This window comes from Halichoerus grypus, chromosome 12 (genome assembly GCF_964656455.1).
Source record: "Halichoerus grypus chromosome 12, mHalGry1.hap1.1, whole genome shotgun sequence".
Taxonomy (NCBI): domain Eukaryota; kingdom Metazoa; phylum Chordata; class Mammalia; order Carnivora; family Phocidae; genus Halichoerus; species Halichoerus grypus.
Genome location: NC_135723.1, coordinates 71,715,664 through 71,728,743, shown reverse-complemented (window position 1 = coordinate 71,728,743; position 13,080 = coordinate 71,715,664). Strand labels below are relative to the sequence as shown.

At 40.8% G+C, this 13,080-nt stretch overlaps 1 protein-coding gene across 7 annotated transcripts in view; it reads right to left on the bottom strand.

Moving 5' to 3' along the window:
- FOXP2 (forkhead box P2) overlaps nt 1-12,306 on the bottom strand; it is a 548,352-nt gene extending 536,046 nt beyond the window's left edge. For 6 of the 7 annotated variants that reach the window (XM_036068397.2, XM_036068383.2, XM_036068390.2 and 3 more), the window contains exon 1: nt 11,938-12,306. The gene's annotated coding sequence lies outside the window, so the exon portion shown is untranslated. Of the gene's footprint in view, nt 1-10,665; nt 10,870-11,937 lie in introns of those variants that run through there. The other variant, XM_036068384.2, reaches the window with a different exon arrangement.
- Between the last annotated feature and the right edge of the window lie 774 nt (nt 12,307-13,080).

The window sequence follows — 13,080 nt, the reverse complement described above, 5'->3', positions numbered from 1 at the left end:
TAAGATTTTATTTATTTATTTGACAGAGAGAGAGAACAAGCACAAGCAGGGGGAGCAGCCGGCAGAGGGAGAGGGAGAAGCAGGCTCCCCGCTGAGCAGGGAGCCCGATGCGGGGCTCGATCCCAGCACCCTGGGATCATGACCTGAGCCGAAGGCAGACACCTAACCGACTGAGCCACCCAGGTGCCCCATATCCTGCCATTTGTGACAGCATGGATGGACCTTGAGCACATTATGCTACGTGAGATAAGTCAGACAAAGCCAATTACTGTCTGATATTACTATGTGGAATCTAAAACAGTCACACTTATAAAAAACAGCAAGTAAAGTGGTGGTTACCAGGGGACAGGGGTTAGAGATTAAGACCGACTTTATTTAAGGGTGCCAACTTGTAACTTGCTTGTAAATAAGCCATAGAGATCTAGTGTATAATGAATATAGATAACAATATGGTACTACAATTATGTAATATGATAAATATCACTACAACGCCAATCATGTTATAATATACAAATGTATCAAAGTAACACACTAGGCCCCATAAATTTATACAGTGTAAAAACTTGCCCAAAAAAAGACCTGAAAGGACAAAACTATAGGGACAGAAAATAGATCAGCAGTTATCAGGGCCTGGAGGATAAAAGGAAGGGTTGACTAAAAACCACACGGAAAAATTTTGTAGCATGATGAGACTGTTCTATATCTTAACTATGGTGGTGATTACACAAGTATATATGTTTGTCAAAATTTACAGAACTTTACACTAAAAGGGTGAATTTTACCATATATAAATTATCTTTAATAAAAAAAGGAATGAAATTAAAGAGCTTAAAACAACTTTATAATGATGAGCAATTAAAATATGGTTTGTGTCATCAAATAGACAAATAAAAGAAAATTACCAGAATCATTTCTACAATATAATAGCCAATATATTATTATTTTTTAAAGATTTATTTGAGAGATAGAGAGAGCACATGAACACTGGGGGGAGCAGAGGGAGAGGGAGAGAATCCCAAGCAGACTTCCCACAGAGCACGAAGCCTGTTGCTGGGCTCAATCTCAGGACCCTGAGATCATGACCTGAGCCAAAATCAAGAGTTAGACGCTCAACCGACTGAGCTATGCAGGTGCCCCCAACATATTATTTTAAAATGAAATGTCAAATGTATAGCCAGTTATATTTTTTAAAAATAACTAAATGTATTTTTACTGTCTCATGAATAGTTAACATGTAAAAATAAAATTATTCATTCACATTCCTTTTCTTAAATATCCTCTCATAAGAAACAATCTAGGAATAAGAAAATAAACATTAAATATTTTTCTTAGTTATGTATTCATAGCTTGTTACCATATATTCTCTTTCATTGTACATTTGCACTTAAAACTTGATCTTATATAGTCAGAAAAACAAGTTGTCTCTCAAGATGAAAACAAAACTTATAACAATGTTCCTTTATTTTTTTTTTATTTTATTTTTTTTAAGATTTTTATTTATTTGCGAGAGAGAGAATGAGAGACAGAGAGCATGAGAGCGAGGAGGGTCAGAGGGAGAAGCAGACTCCCTGCTGAGCAGGGAGCCCGATGTGGGACTCGATCCCGGGACTCCAGGATCATGACCTGAGCCGAAGGCAGTCGCTCAACCAACTGAGCCACCCAGGCGCCCAACAATGTTCCTTTAATATAGCAATATGACTAAGCATGTACTTAGTCATATTTTAGAATCTGGCATTGTTACAGCCCAGTGGAAATGATATATTTTCAGGATACAATTAAAAGGATATAGAACAAATCTGTAAAATCAAGTACCAATTAGACGTAACAGATCACGTTGCCTTTCTCCTGTTTGTGGAATAGTATGAGTGACAGACATGAAGGGTAAGGGATAGTTGGACATTTATGAAAATTACAAAAGAGCAAAGAATTAGAAGGATAAGATAACTTAAAAGCATGCTTTTCCAGAAGTAAATATTACAAATTGATCAAAATTATAGATTTAAAATTATTTTATTTGGGACAACACAAAGTCAGGCTGTCCAGTGAATTCTATTTTTAGTTACAGGAATATACATTCTCTATAACATAGGACAAGGTAAAACACATTGAAATGTGCATGTTTGCAAGCTTACATCACTGCTAGAAACTCTCAGGACTTATAATCCCTTACCTTCTGAGAAGGAATCTTTGTTGCTGTTCTCCTTGTTTGTCTGCACCAAGACAAACCTTGATTGCCACAAGAAAAGCAGCCGGAATAAAGAAAGAGACCACACTTTGCATGACGGGAGGGCACACTTCATGGGGTGTATACACTTGGTACGACTGTATGTGTTGCACAACGGGTGGATGGGGCAGCAGAGCAGTGAAGGACTGATCTAGATGAGGCTCTAAAAACTTTTTAGCAGTACCCAGGAGAAGAAGAAAGATGCCTCAAGAGATTTGGGGCAAAACTTCCTATGTGGCACACTGTATAAAACCGTGTCACTCCCTTTAAGCCAAACTGCACCAAAGGTATGTAGTATTCCTGCAGCTGGGAGTTGTGTTTCCTTTAAAGCAGCACAATGCATAGGCTGGACCATGTGGCAGCCCGACATTTTATGTGGGTTCTAAAAATGTATGTCTGTGTGTGTGAAGTCCATCAAAAAGGGGAGCTCTAATTTTAAAAGACAAAGTTTATCAAACAGCTTATCCAACTCCACACTTTATTTCTGGATTGGTGACGCCTCGAGCTAAATATATGAATGAGCACAGGACCAAAGCAAAATTGTGAAGAAATTAATATTTTGGAAAGTTAATGACACACACTTCAGGGGACAGAATGCCAGGTGGTTATTTATTCTTCTTAACCCAAACATGATCAACCCCATGTCCACTCTACCTTCTCTGCTTGTTTCAGTGTTCTGGTTAAACGAGGGGAGGCTCCATTCCTGACAGAGAAGGGGAGGAGTGGTGTGAAAATATCCAGCGGGCTAAGATAATAGAAGAATAATACTTTTGAATTTTAACTGAGTCCCCCTGAGCTGCATAAGCAAAGTTATTTGTGGTAACTGTTGTTAGTTTTAATTGTTTTTATCTTTTTCTTCCATTCCTTCATTTATGTGTGTTTATGGCTGTAAAGGGAGAACATGTTCACAGCTTCAAATTTGGTTCTATGTATTTCAAAAAAAGAGTTTAATTGAAAATAATCTAAAAACTAATCCAGGCTCTTTTTAATTTTGGAGGAAATAACCTACCCAACATCACACAATAGTTACAGACAGACCAAGTACCAGAATGCAAGTCTCCTAGCACTTAACACAGAACACTGCATAGTAAACCAACTGACTATTTTACTAGCTGCGATAATAATTATACTTTCCAGAAGAATCCATCTTCATTCACATTCTAATATGCATTATTATTACTAAAGAAGTGCTTTAATACAAAATTTCCAACTCAGAAAGGGAGGGAGAATACACTGGAATAGCCAGATGCAACATGAGGGCACTGGGTGTCTAAGGAGCCAGAGAAGAGTAGCAAAAGATGTAAGTTAGTAATTTTTTAAAAAGGAAAAAGTGGGGTAATTATGTAATAAAAGCCCACTTTGCCTTGTTTCACAGTTTTCCAAGGGCTACACATTCACTGATGGTATAATAAAGTATCAGAATGATTTTGAGAGATTTCATAATTCAGTCTGGAGGAGGGAGAAGGGAAAAAGAAAAATGAGAAGAAGGGAGGCAAAGAGAGCCCTCCTCCTTCATTATCAGTAGAAAAGATTAGAGACTCCTTTCCCTATTTTCAAGATATTTAAAATAAAATTGCTGAGCAAGTTAGTGCATATTTCAAATACGGACATAATATGTGAGAGGGAGATCTATAGAGCATTAGGTTTATAAGAAAATAATCAATGGGGATTAAAGAGTGCACTTGTCATGAGCACCAGGTGATATATGGAAGTGTTGATTCACTAGATTGTACACCTGAAACTAATATTACACTGTAGGTTAACAAAATGTAAATTAAATAAAAACTTAAAAAGAAAATAATATATGTATTTGTATGATGTTTTATGGAAAGTTGTATCCCTTACCCATACCTCAGTTATGGGTATCCAAAAGCAATTTAAGCAAGTTCAAGAGTGAGATTTTAAATTTGGAGACATGGACCTTCCATCAAATCATAAGTCCTCCATCTGCTCTATTTAAGGATAGATACTGGAAGAATGAGACAAAAGAGAAGTTGTAAATTTATGGTGTGTGTGCCAACACAAAGAAGGAAAGCCATCTAAATCTAAAGGTTTTCAGAAGAGACTTGGCTTAACCCCTTTCCTCCCATCTTTCCCACAGAAATACTTCGTATGCCAATGTTGTATCCATAATGTAGCCTTTAGAAATATCTATGGACCCTATCTATGCTACTCATATTAAGATATAATTATGAAATAATATGATTAAATGTCATTTTGACTGTAGTAAGCATTATTATATTGTAGCACTCAACTACTGAGCATTTGTTCTTGTCCAGAAACATAAGCATCCATTCACACCTTTCAAAAGTTAAGTGTAGGGGCGCCTGGGTGGCTCAGTCGTTAAGTGTCTGCCTTCGGCTCAGGTCATGATCCCAGGGTCCTGGGATCGAGCCCCGCATCGGGCTCCCTGCTCAGTGGGGAGCCTGCTTCTCCCTCTCCCTCTGCCCACCCCCTCCTCATGTTCTCTCTCTCTCTCAAATAAATAAATAAAAATCTTTAAAAAAAAAAAAAAGTTAAGTGTAATATTGTTTCTCAGATCGGAATAAAAAGGATACAAAACACTGAACTTGAAGTAGGTCCACCAGAGAGCAGAGCCACATCTTGGTCAATACAGTAGTGAACAGTTTTCCCAAATGTGATATGGTATAAAATAAGTCCAAGATGAAAAAGTAAGGTGAAAAGTAATTTCAGTCACACAGAAAGTGAGGCAATGATATAGACAGAAGTAATTTCTTGGACCTCCAACAACTCATTCATTCTTTCATTTAGTTTTAGAGCTGTTACCTGATGCAAGGCACTGTTCTAAGCATTGGGTTAGAACACTGAAGAGAACAAAATCCCTGGCTCCATGGAAAGTATATTCTCATTGGGAGGACATATGATAAATAAACAACTTTCTAAAATGTCAGCTGACGATGGTGCTGTGGGGAAAAGTAATGCACGGAAAGGTGGCAAAGCACGATCTATGAGGATTTGTTATCTGATACAGGACAGTCTTCTCCAATAAGGATATGTTTGAGCAGAGGCATGAAATTTGTGAAGATATCCGATTGTAGAGCATTTCAGACGGAGAACACAGAGAAAAATTCTGGGAATCAGCTTCTCCTGTTTTGATAAATACCAAGGAAGCCAGTGTGGCGAGAGTTGACCGAACAAGAGGAAAATGCTAGGAAAGAATGTCAGATAGGTAGCAGGGGTCAAATAACATGGACTTATATAAGGTCTTTGTCTTTTATTCTCAGGGACATAAGAAGCTGCTGGAAGGTTTATAGAGAAGAGTGACATAATCACATATTTTTAAAAGATCGCTGTGCTGTGTGGGGAACAAACCGTGGTGCCTAGAGAGAGAAGAGGGAGATAAATAGCTACTGCTATTTAACAATTCTGGGAGGAGATGATGGTGTCTATCTGATCAGATGGGTAGCGGCGCTGGTACCAACTAGATGTATAAAACAAGATTTTTTTTTTTTTTGAGGGGGCACTTAGCTAAACTAAAGGCAGACCGAGAAAGGGGAAAAAAAATCGAAGACAAAAAAGAAAGTAAAGAGTTAGCTAGAGGCATACAGATATAGATCACCCAAATCCTGGAACATAACTTTGGGTGAAGTAATGGTGAGGAATAGTTCTTAAGGATGTTGGGGATCTTTTTTTTAAATGAGATGATTTTATGACAGTCTACATATGCTAAGATGTTAAGCTATTTGGATTAGTGTACTATAAGTTTCTCCTCGCTATCTGCCAGTGAGAAATTTTATAAATGCTTTCTCTGAAATATGTCTACCACTGATTTTTTTCTTACCCCCTAAAATACACTTTAAGAAAGTTTGTTATTTTTTTAAATTGAGAAAAAGTTGCAAAATGATGGCTGTAGTTGTGTATATGTACCAAGATGATACAAAACTAAAATAATACAAAAAAACTCTCACAGAATATGTCATTATAAAAGTTGAGAAGAAATGAATACCACAGAAACTTTACACTATTTCTAGTAGCATGCCTTATTTGAGGAATTCAAAGTTAATTTCCTTAACTTCCTTAAAAAAAGTATAACATTCTCATGGTATAAATCTTTTAGGCTTATGTTAAAAGATCTTTAAAAAGAAACACTAAAAACTTAAATAAATTTTAAGTCAACATTGTCTTCCACAAAGTATATTTTAAGCCTTCCAAGATAGAAATCAAGAGAAATTAAGGAACATTAATAAACTAAAAATGCTGAGAGCTTTTAAATCCCTGGGGATTCATTTGCTTCACAGCAATGTGCTTTTACAACATTTAAATTTTATTTGCTTTTGCTAATAAAAATAATTTGCCATAGAGACAGGAATGAAGACATATTTGTCAATATAATGGGAAGAAGGTATGTCCTAGAGATCCCTGGTAGATTGTAGGAAGAGGGAAGGATACAACTGAATGGGAAATTGAATTAAATTGGGAGAGTATAGGTCCAAGAACACATATTTCAAATATCAAGGAATTTATAAGGTTGAACCTGGCCTGCATAAATAATTTATGGAGAAAATGTGTTTTAAATAAAATTTTAGATAAAATTATATAAATTGAAGTAACACAGAATTTCAATTGTTCATAGAAAGCAAGTTGGACAGGTGAAGAAATACAAGAAAGAGTAAACAAAGTTCATAATTACAAAATGAAAAAGTATTAGGATCCAAAGCTGTAAAACATTAAAATATAATGTAGCTTTGAAAATGAAATGGATGTGATAACAGTCTACCTCCTTTTTGAGCCCTGATACCCTTAATTTGGCTGCTTGGCAAACTGTATAGGTAAACACAAATTCCCAGTCACTCCAATTATAAAATTGAAATTATGCTCCTAAGAATTAGAATAATACTTAGTAATACCACATTCGAGAAAACAGCAAATTACTGAAGCATCTATATAGAGAAAAAGAGTTTTAATACATACTGAAAATAAGTCACCACATACATACAGGTTTACTTTTTCATCTTAATATTAATAGTGTTGGAACATAATGCATCTAAATCTTCTTTAAGGACCTCTCCAGCATCTCAATGTTCTAACGTTAACCTTTTAATTAGTCACAACAGTTCCTCACATTTCACCAAAATTACTCTCTTTTTTGTTTGTTTTGTCTGGAAAATTGGGGGTGGGGTATGGATAAATACACTGAGCAGAGCAAAAGACTATATACAAAAATACATCAGAGGCAATGACAAGGCAAAAGTAAGTCAGCAAATGGAAATAAGTACCCATTTATTTTAATAGGTAAGAATACCCACAGGGAAAGAATATTCCACAGGAAATAATATTCTACTATGTGAGAATTTATGTAATTCAATAGTAATGAATTTTCACATAAGCAATGCTGAGCTTAAGGGAAAAAAAAAGTAATAGTATTTTTAGACAATCCCCCCCAAACTATGCTTAGTTAGGCTGCTGAAAGAAATATTAATGGGGTCCACTTACAGGTTCTGAAAAACAAATGAAGAAGCTAAAGTTCTAGAAGAACTCCATAAAAACGTAATGAAAAAGACTTAAGCCTCATGAAGAAAAAAAAAAGAAAAAACTCTAAGAACCTAAAGTATTTTACTTGATAAAGACTATGGAAGTGATATGACTCGAAGCCAAGTATATGAAGAGATATCAAAGTTGGATCTAAGAAGGTATTTACATCATCTAAAGAAAGAATAGAACTAAAGTAAACTATGGCATATAACATTTGATTTAGGCATTAGATTCTCTATGAATCATAAACACAGGAATATGTTTAAGGAAAGTTGCAAGCACCTGGATTACTTTTTCAGACCCTTAAGAAAATATGCAATAGTCGTTCTGGGTTGGTTCTGATCAAGTTTCTTAGAACTCTATGAATCAGGGGGTACATAATTAAAGTTACTTTGAAAATCTATGTAAATCTTAAGCTCTCACAGGGCCTGATTTAAGAAACAGGATTTATTTTATTCAAAGGGCAGAATGAATCTGGGCACTGGTTAGAACATTTGGGATCCATTCATTTATCAGTAAGAGTACTATCATCTATCACAAAGTTAAAGAAAAAAAATAGTTTGAGTGGGTCAAGAATTAGTATTCATGTAATGAAATTGTTATTATTTCTGAATTCAACAGTGATTTGCAGTTTTGTCTAGCAACAATCGTGTCAAGAGAACTTCTCAGTGACATTGTCTTCTTACAAGTCAATGGCTTCTTTCTGACTTAATTTAGAGAGGCAGAAAATATGTGACCACTTCCACCATTCAGTTTTCTATCAGTATTATAACTAATAGCTGATCTAACATGAGACTATCAACACAGAAATAGACAAGGGTGATGAGGCAGAGCCAGCTATAAATCCTTAAAAATATCACAAATAATATGCCCTTTATGTAATTGAGTTCCGTATCCCTCACATTTTCTCTTGAAATAAAAATGTCTGGTAAATTTGTCTGGCTATGTTCATTACACTGTTATATGCCCTATGAGTCTCAGTCAAACCATGAAGTTATTTTCACATATTTAAATATACTTTTCATAAAGTATAATCCCAATAGCTATGCAAAGAGAGTTGGTCTATGTTTTTAAATTCTTGCTTGTACAAAAGGAATAGAACTTCTCATTACAGGTTATCTGTAAATTTAAAGTTCACCTTTTTTCCTAGTTTTATGGTGTGCCACATACAACAATTTCCCCCTATTTAGGTTTTTATAATATTACAAGGATTTATTTTATTTGTAAAAGCAAAACCACTGTACTATCATCAGTGCAAAGAAATAAAACTTTGATGACAGTTTATTTAGACACAACCATTAATAAATCTATTCATGTCTTAATGCAATCAAGGGTCTCCTTCCACCCAGAGTATGCATTCTATGAAAACAATATTCAAGTCTAAAATTTCCATCACTCTGAATCCCAAAATATAAGTTGAGAAATTTTGATAAGCAGTTAAAAATAGTTTATAATTGTTATTTGTATATAATTTCCTTTGATTATTCTAGTACCCATTGTAGTGCAATAGTAACACACTAATAATCTATGTATAAAAAGAAAGCATGTATTGTACTGTTTAAATTGAATGGTAAAAAGTGTTCCAATAGTGAACTTTATGCTGATCTTTTTAAAATTGAGCGTCCTCTCTCCCTTACCTACAGGGATGTATCATCAGGTTTCCAGTCTCCTCTTTAAAAGTTAGTAACTTAATCACAATTAAACATTTATTTCACTTAGTTTTGGGTAACAATGAAATAGTGGGGTTCTTAAGCAAGTACTGAATTGAACAACCATTGAACATGGGTATAGTTAAGCAATAAAAATTGAAGGAAGGAAGGAAGGAAGGGATGGATGAATGGAGGGAGGGAGGGAGGAAGGAAAGAAGGAAAGAAAAAACGACTTTTAAAAAGCTTCAAAACCAAAATGAAATTTTATGACCCTAATGATCATCGTGTGTATAACTTTATTACCTGCTTTATTAATGGCATACACAAATAAATCAAAATTGTAAATTAATTGTTTAACACTACTAAACAAACACTACATTTTAAAATTCCACTACACTGAGAATATACTTATCCATAACTCATAGTGACAGAAAAGATAAACAGGCCCCTTGACAACTTAAAACATTTCCCGAGGTACGCCACAATGCAAGATTGAAGAGGAAAATATCTGAAAGCTCATCCTTGCTTCAGTGTTGACCTCTAACATGGACTTGCTATTAAACACACCCCTCCTGTCTCCACCGCTGCCTAGCCAAATTATTTGAGTTAGAAGAGCGTGCAAAGATGTGCCTTCCAGGCAAACTTTTGTTTTCTAAAAGTTAATCTCTCCAAACACTTCCAGTTGGAAAACGTCCACTTCAGCTACTTGACACCAGGGCGTCACTTTCTCCCCTCGGCTTACCTGCTCCTACTTAATTATTCTTCCAAGTAGACTCTGGGCACGTTGGGGAGGTAGCTCTTTAAGCACTTCTGAATCCATGATGACTATATATGTACACATCTTACACACTCCCACAGGTCTTTCACACCCTTTCTCCCTCCGGGGCCGTTCTCAGCACTCACCCAGGCCACGTCGGGAACGCCTGCCCACCTGGGAGCAGATAGTACTCAAGGAATAATCCTCAAGATCAAGAAACTGACTGGATTTCAACATGTGGTGAGAGAAAATGGGGGTGGGGGTGGGGTTGAAGCATTACAGATAGCAGCTGTCCATTAAGTGGTTTAAATCTGTTGGTTAAAAAGCTGAATAAACAAATACACAGATGGGTCTAGATCCTTGGGGATTCCGGAGTCTGAGGAGCCCCCTGAGCAAGTGTCCAGTTTGGCCTCTCTGGAGTCGTCCCTATGCAAAACTCGCACCGGTTGCGCTCTCAAAAGCCCCAGACTCGCACGTGTCTTTCCCCTCCCGTTCCTCCTAATCGGTGTCACCCCACGCGCCCGGTGCCCTGAGAGACTTACCTACGAGATCTCAGAGGCTGAGGATAGTAGGGCAACTTTTCCTCCCTGCTCTAGACAGGCCCAAACGCCCTCAGCAAGCGAGGGTCCACGACGACGCTCGCGCAGAGGTCGCGGTGTCTGGGCGCGTCCTGGCCTGCGGGGCGGGGAGAGGCGCTCGGGAGACACGCGGGCGACGCGCTGGCGGCGCGCGCGGCCACCCAGTGGGTCCCGCCGTGCAGCCGCCGCATGTGAGCCGCGGCGAGCGCGAAGGGCCGTCGGGACCCGAGCTCTGCTGGGGTCACAGCCAACCCCGCGCTCCCGACTGCCCTCCGCTCGCCCGGGGCCTCCACGGATTTACAGGTAAAAGACAACCGAGAAGCCCTCCCTTTCTCCGCAAGGTGCCCGCGCCCCTCCCACATTCCCTCCCTAAAGAACCGGGAGGTGCGAGTTCACCCTAAACCCACCCACAGAGTGAGGAGACCTTTCTAAAGCACAGTAAAAGTAAGACCAGGTGAGATCCCGCGTGAAGCGGGTCCTGCTAACCGTGGACAGGGGAAAGAGCGTGATCGGGGGCAGCAGTCAAGATGCACCATTATCCCGAAGCATCACTAGGGGCCAGGAGTTTCTTCACTCGAGAAACAGGAGTGTCCCCTCTCCGCCTCTAGTTCCCAGGGAAGTACTTCTTAAATGAACGCTGAAGCGCCCAACTTAGAGACGGACGAGCTGCATGCACTTGCCCAATTGAGTAAATAAAGGTCAGCAGTTGGATCAATAAAGTCTGTGCTTCCAACCGCCAGATGTTTTTACTGTTGTTTCTCCTCCCAGGGGTAAGGGGGGAAGGGAGGAAAAGGAAGAGACAACAAACAATAAAAATAAAAGAGTAAACAAACACACATCTGGTGTTTCGACACACATTCTCCTCCAGCCGCGGTCTCTCTGGACGAGGCAATATTTTGCATATTCAAAACTAAAAATCATACGTGAGCCAACGGCAATCTCCCCTCTGTCGATTCTCCCTTCCCCCATCACAATGCAAAATGAAAAAGAACAACAAGTGGTGATGTTGGGTCCGGAAGGCGACCCCGAAGCTGAGCCGAAATTTGACACATGTCACACCCGCCCCGCCGCACCGAGCGCTGCGGCTGGGGCGAAACTTTGCCGCCGCCGCCGCCGCCGCCGCCGCCGGAGGAGCGCGCAGCAGAGTAAAGTCGCAGCCCGGCCCGGCGTGGAGGTGGCTGGGACGGGGTGGGGTGCGGAGGTGCAGCGCGCCAGAGTGAGGACGAAGAAACTTACCGCGACCTGGGACGCCTGGGCAGCGTCCCGGGAGGTGGCACCCGCGGCGCCGAGGCAGAAGCCCCCAAACAACACACCCACGAGCGAGTCCCGGCAGCTGCTGCCGCGAGTGGGGGGCGCGCCCTGGGGCGGGGGGGCGGAGGAAGCCGCAGCCAGCAGACGCGGCCGCCGCATAAATAACCGGGACGGGCGCTCGCGGGCGGGCTGCGGGTGGCGCGGGGCTCGAGCCGGGGCGCAGCGGCCGCCGCGGAGCTGCACGCGCCGGCGTGTCTCGCGCTTTCTCGGAGGCTCGCGCTGTCTCGCGCTGCCTCTCCCCCCACCCGGATCTGTGTGTGTGTCTGTATGTGTGTCTATGTGTGTGAGTGTGCGCTGGCGGGCGCGCGCACCCGGCCGCGCGCGCGTGTTGTTGGCAATGCAAACTGTACACACACTGCGCGCGGAGCCGCCTCTCCTCCGAGGGGCGGGGTGGGGGAAGGGACGCCTCGGAGGATTCTAAAGTACTGCTGGGCCACTTGTTTGTTTTGTTTCACTTTGCGTTGTTATTGTTGGTTGTTGTTGTTGTTCCCAAAAGTGGTTTGGAACCAGCCGGTTAGAATGCCTGTCGCCCCCATCCACCTATCTCCCCCGGTGCCCCAACTTCTTTAAGGGAGGGGGAAACGCGGAGCAGAATATTGTTCGGATTTGCAGTGGAGCCTCCTGGCTGACGTCAGGTCCACCTGCTATGTAAACAACTCGCTGGAGAACTTGTTTGTTCTGCGCCAGATCTTCCCCCACCCCCACCATTCTCCCCACCTCCAGCTCCGCCTCCTCCCGCTCGTCCCAGACGGCGCGTCGAGGAAGGGGGTGGGGAGGGAGGAGAGAACAAAACCGTATGCTGTATTGGCAAAGCCGAGTTGTGTCTGCTGCTTCTTGGCAGTCCCCAAAGTACGTCCTCTCAGCAGACGGAGCTGCTGGCAAATGAAACAGGGGATTCCACGTGAAGTGCAGAAAGCCTCGAAGGGATCCAAAGCCCTCGGTGGCAGGGAGTTAAAAGTGCATGGTAGTCAGAAAGGGAGACCCAAGCGTGCGTTAAAACGCTGATTGGCCTTTCTTTTCACGGTGCGCGCCTCTGCGGCCTGGGCTGGAGAGAGCCCGAGTGTCTTT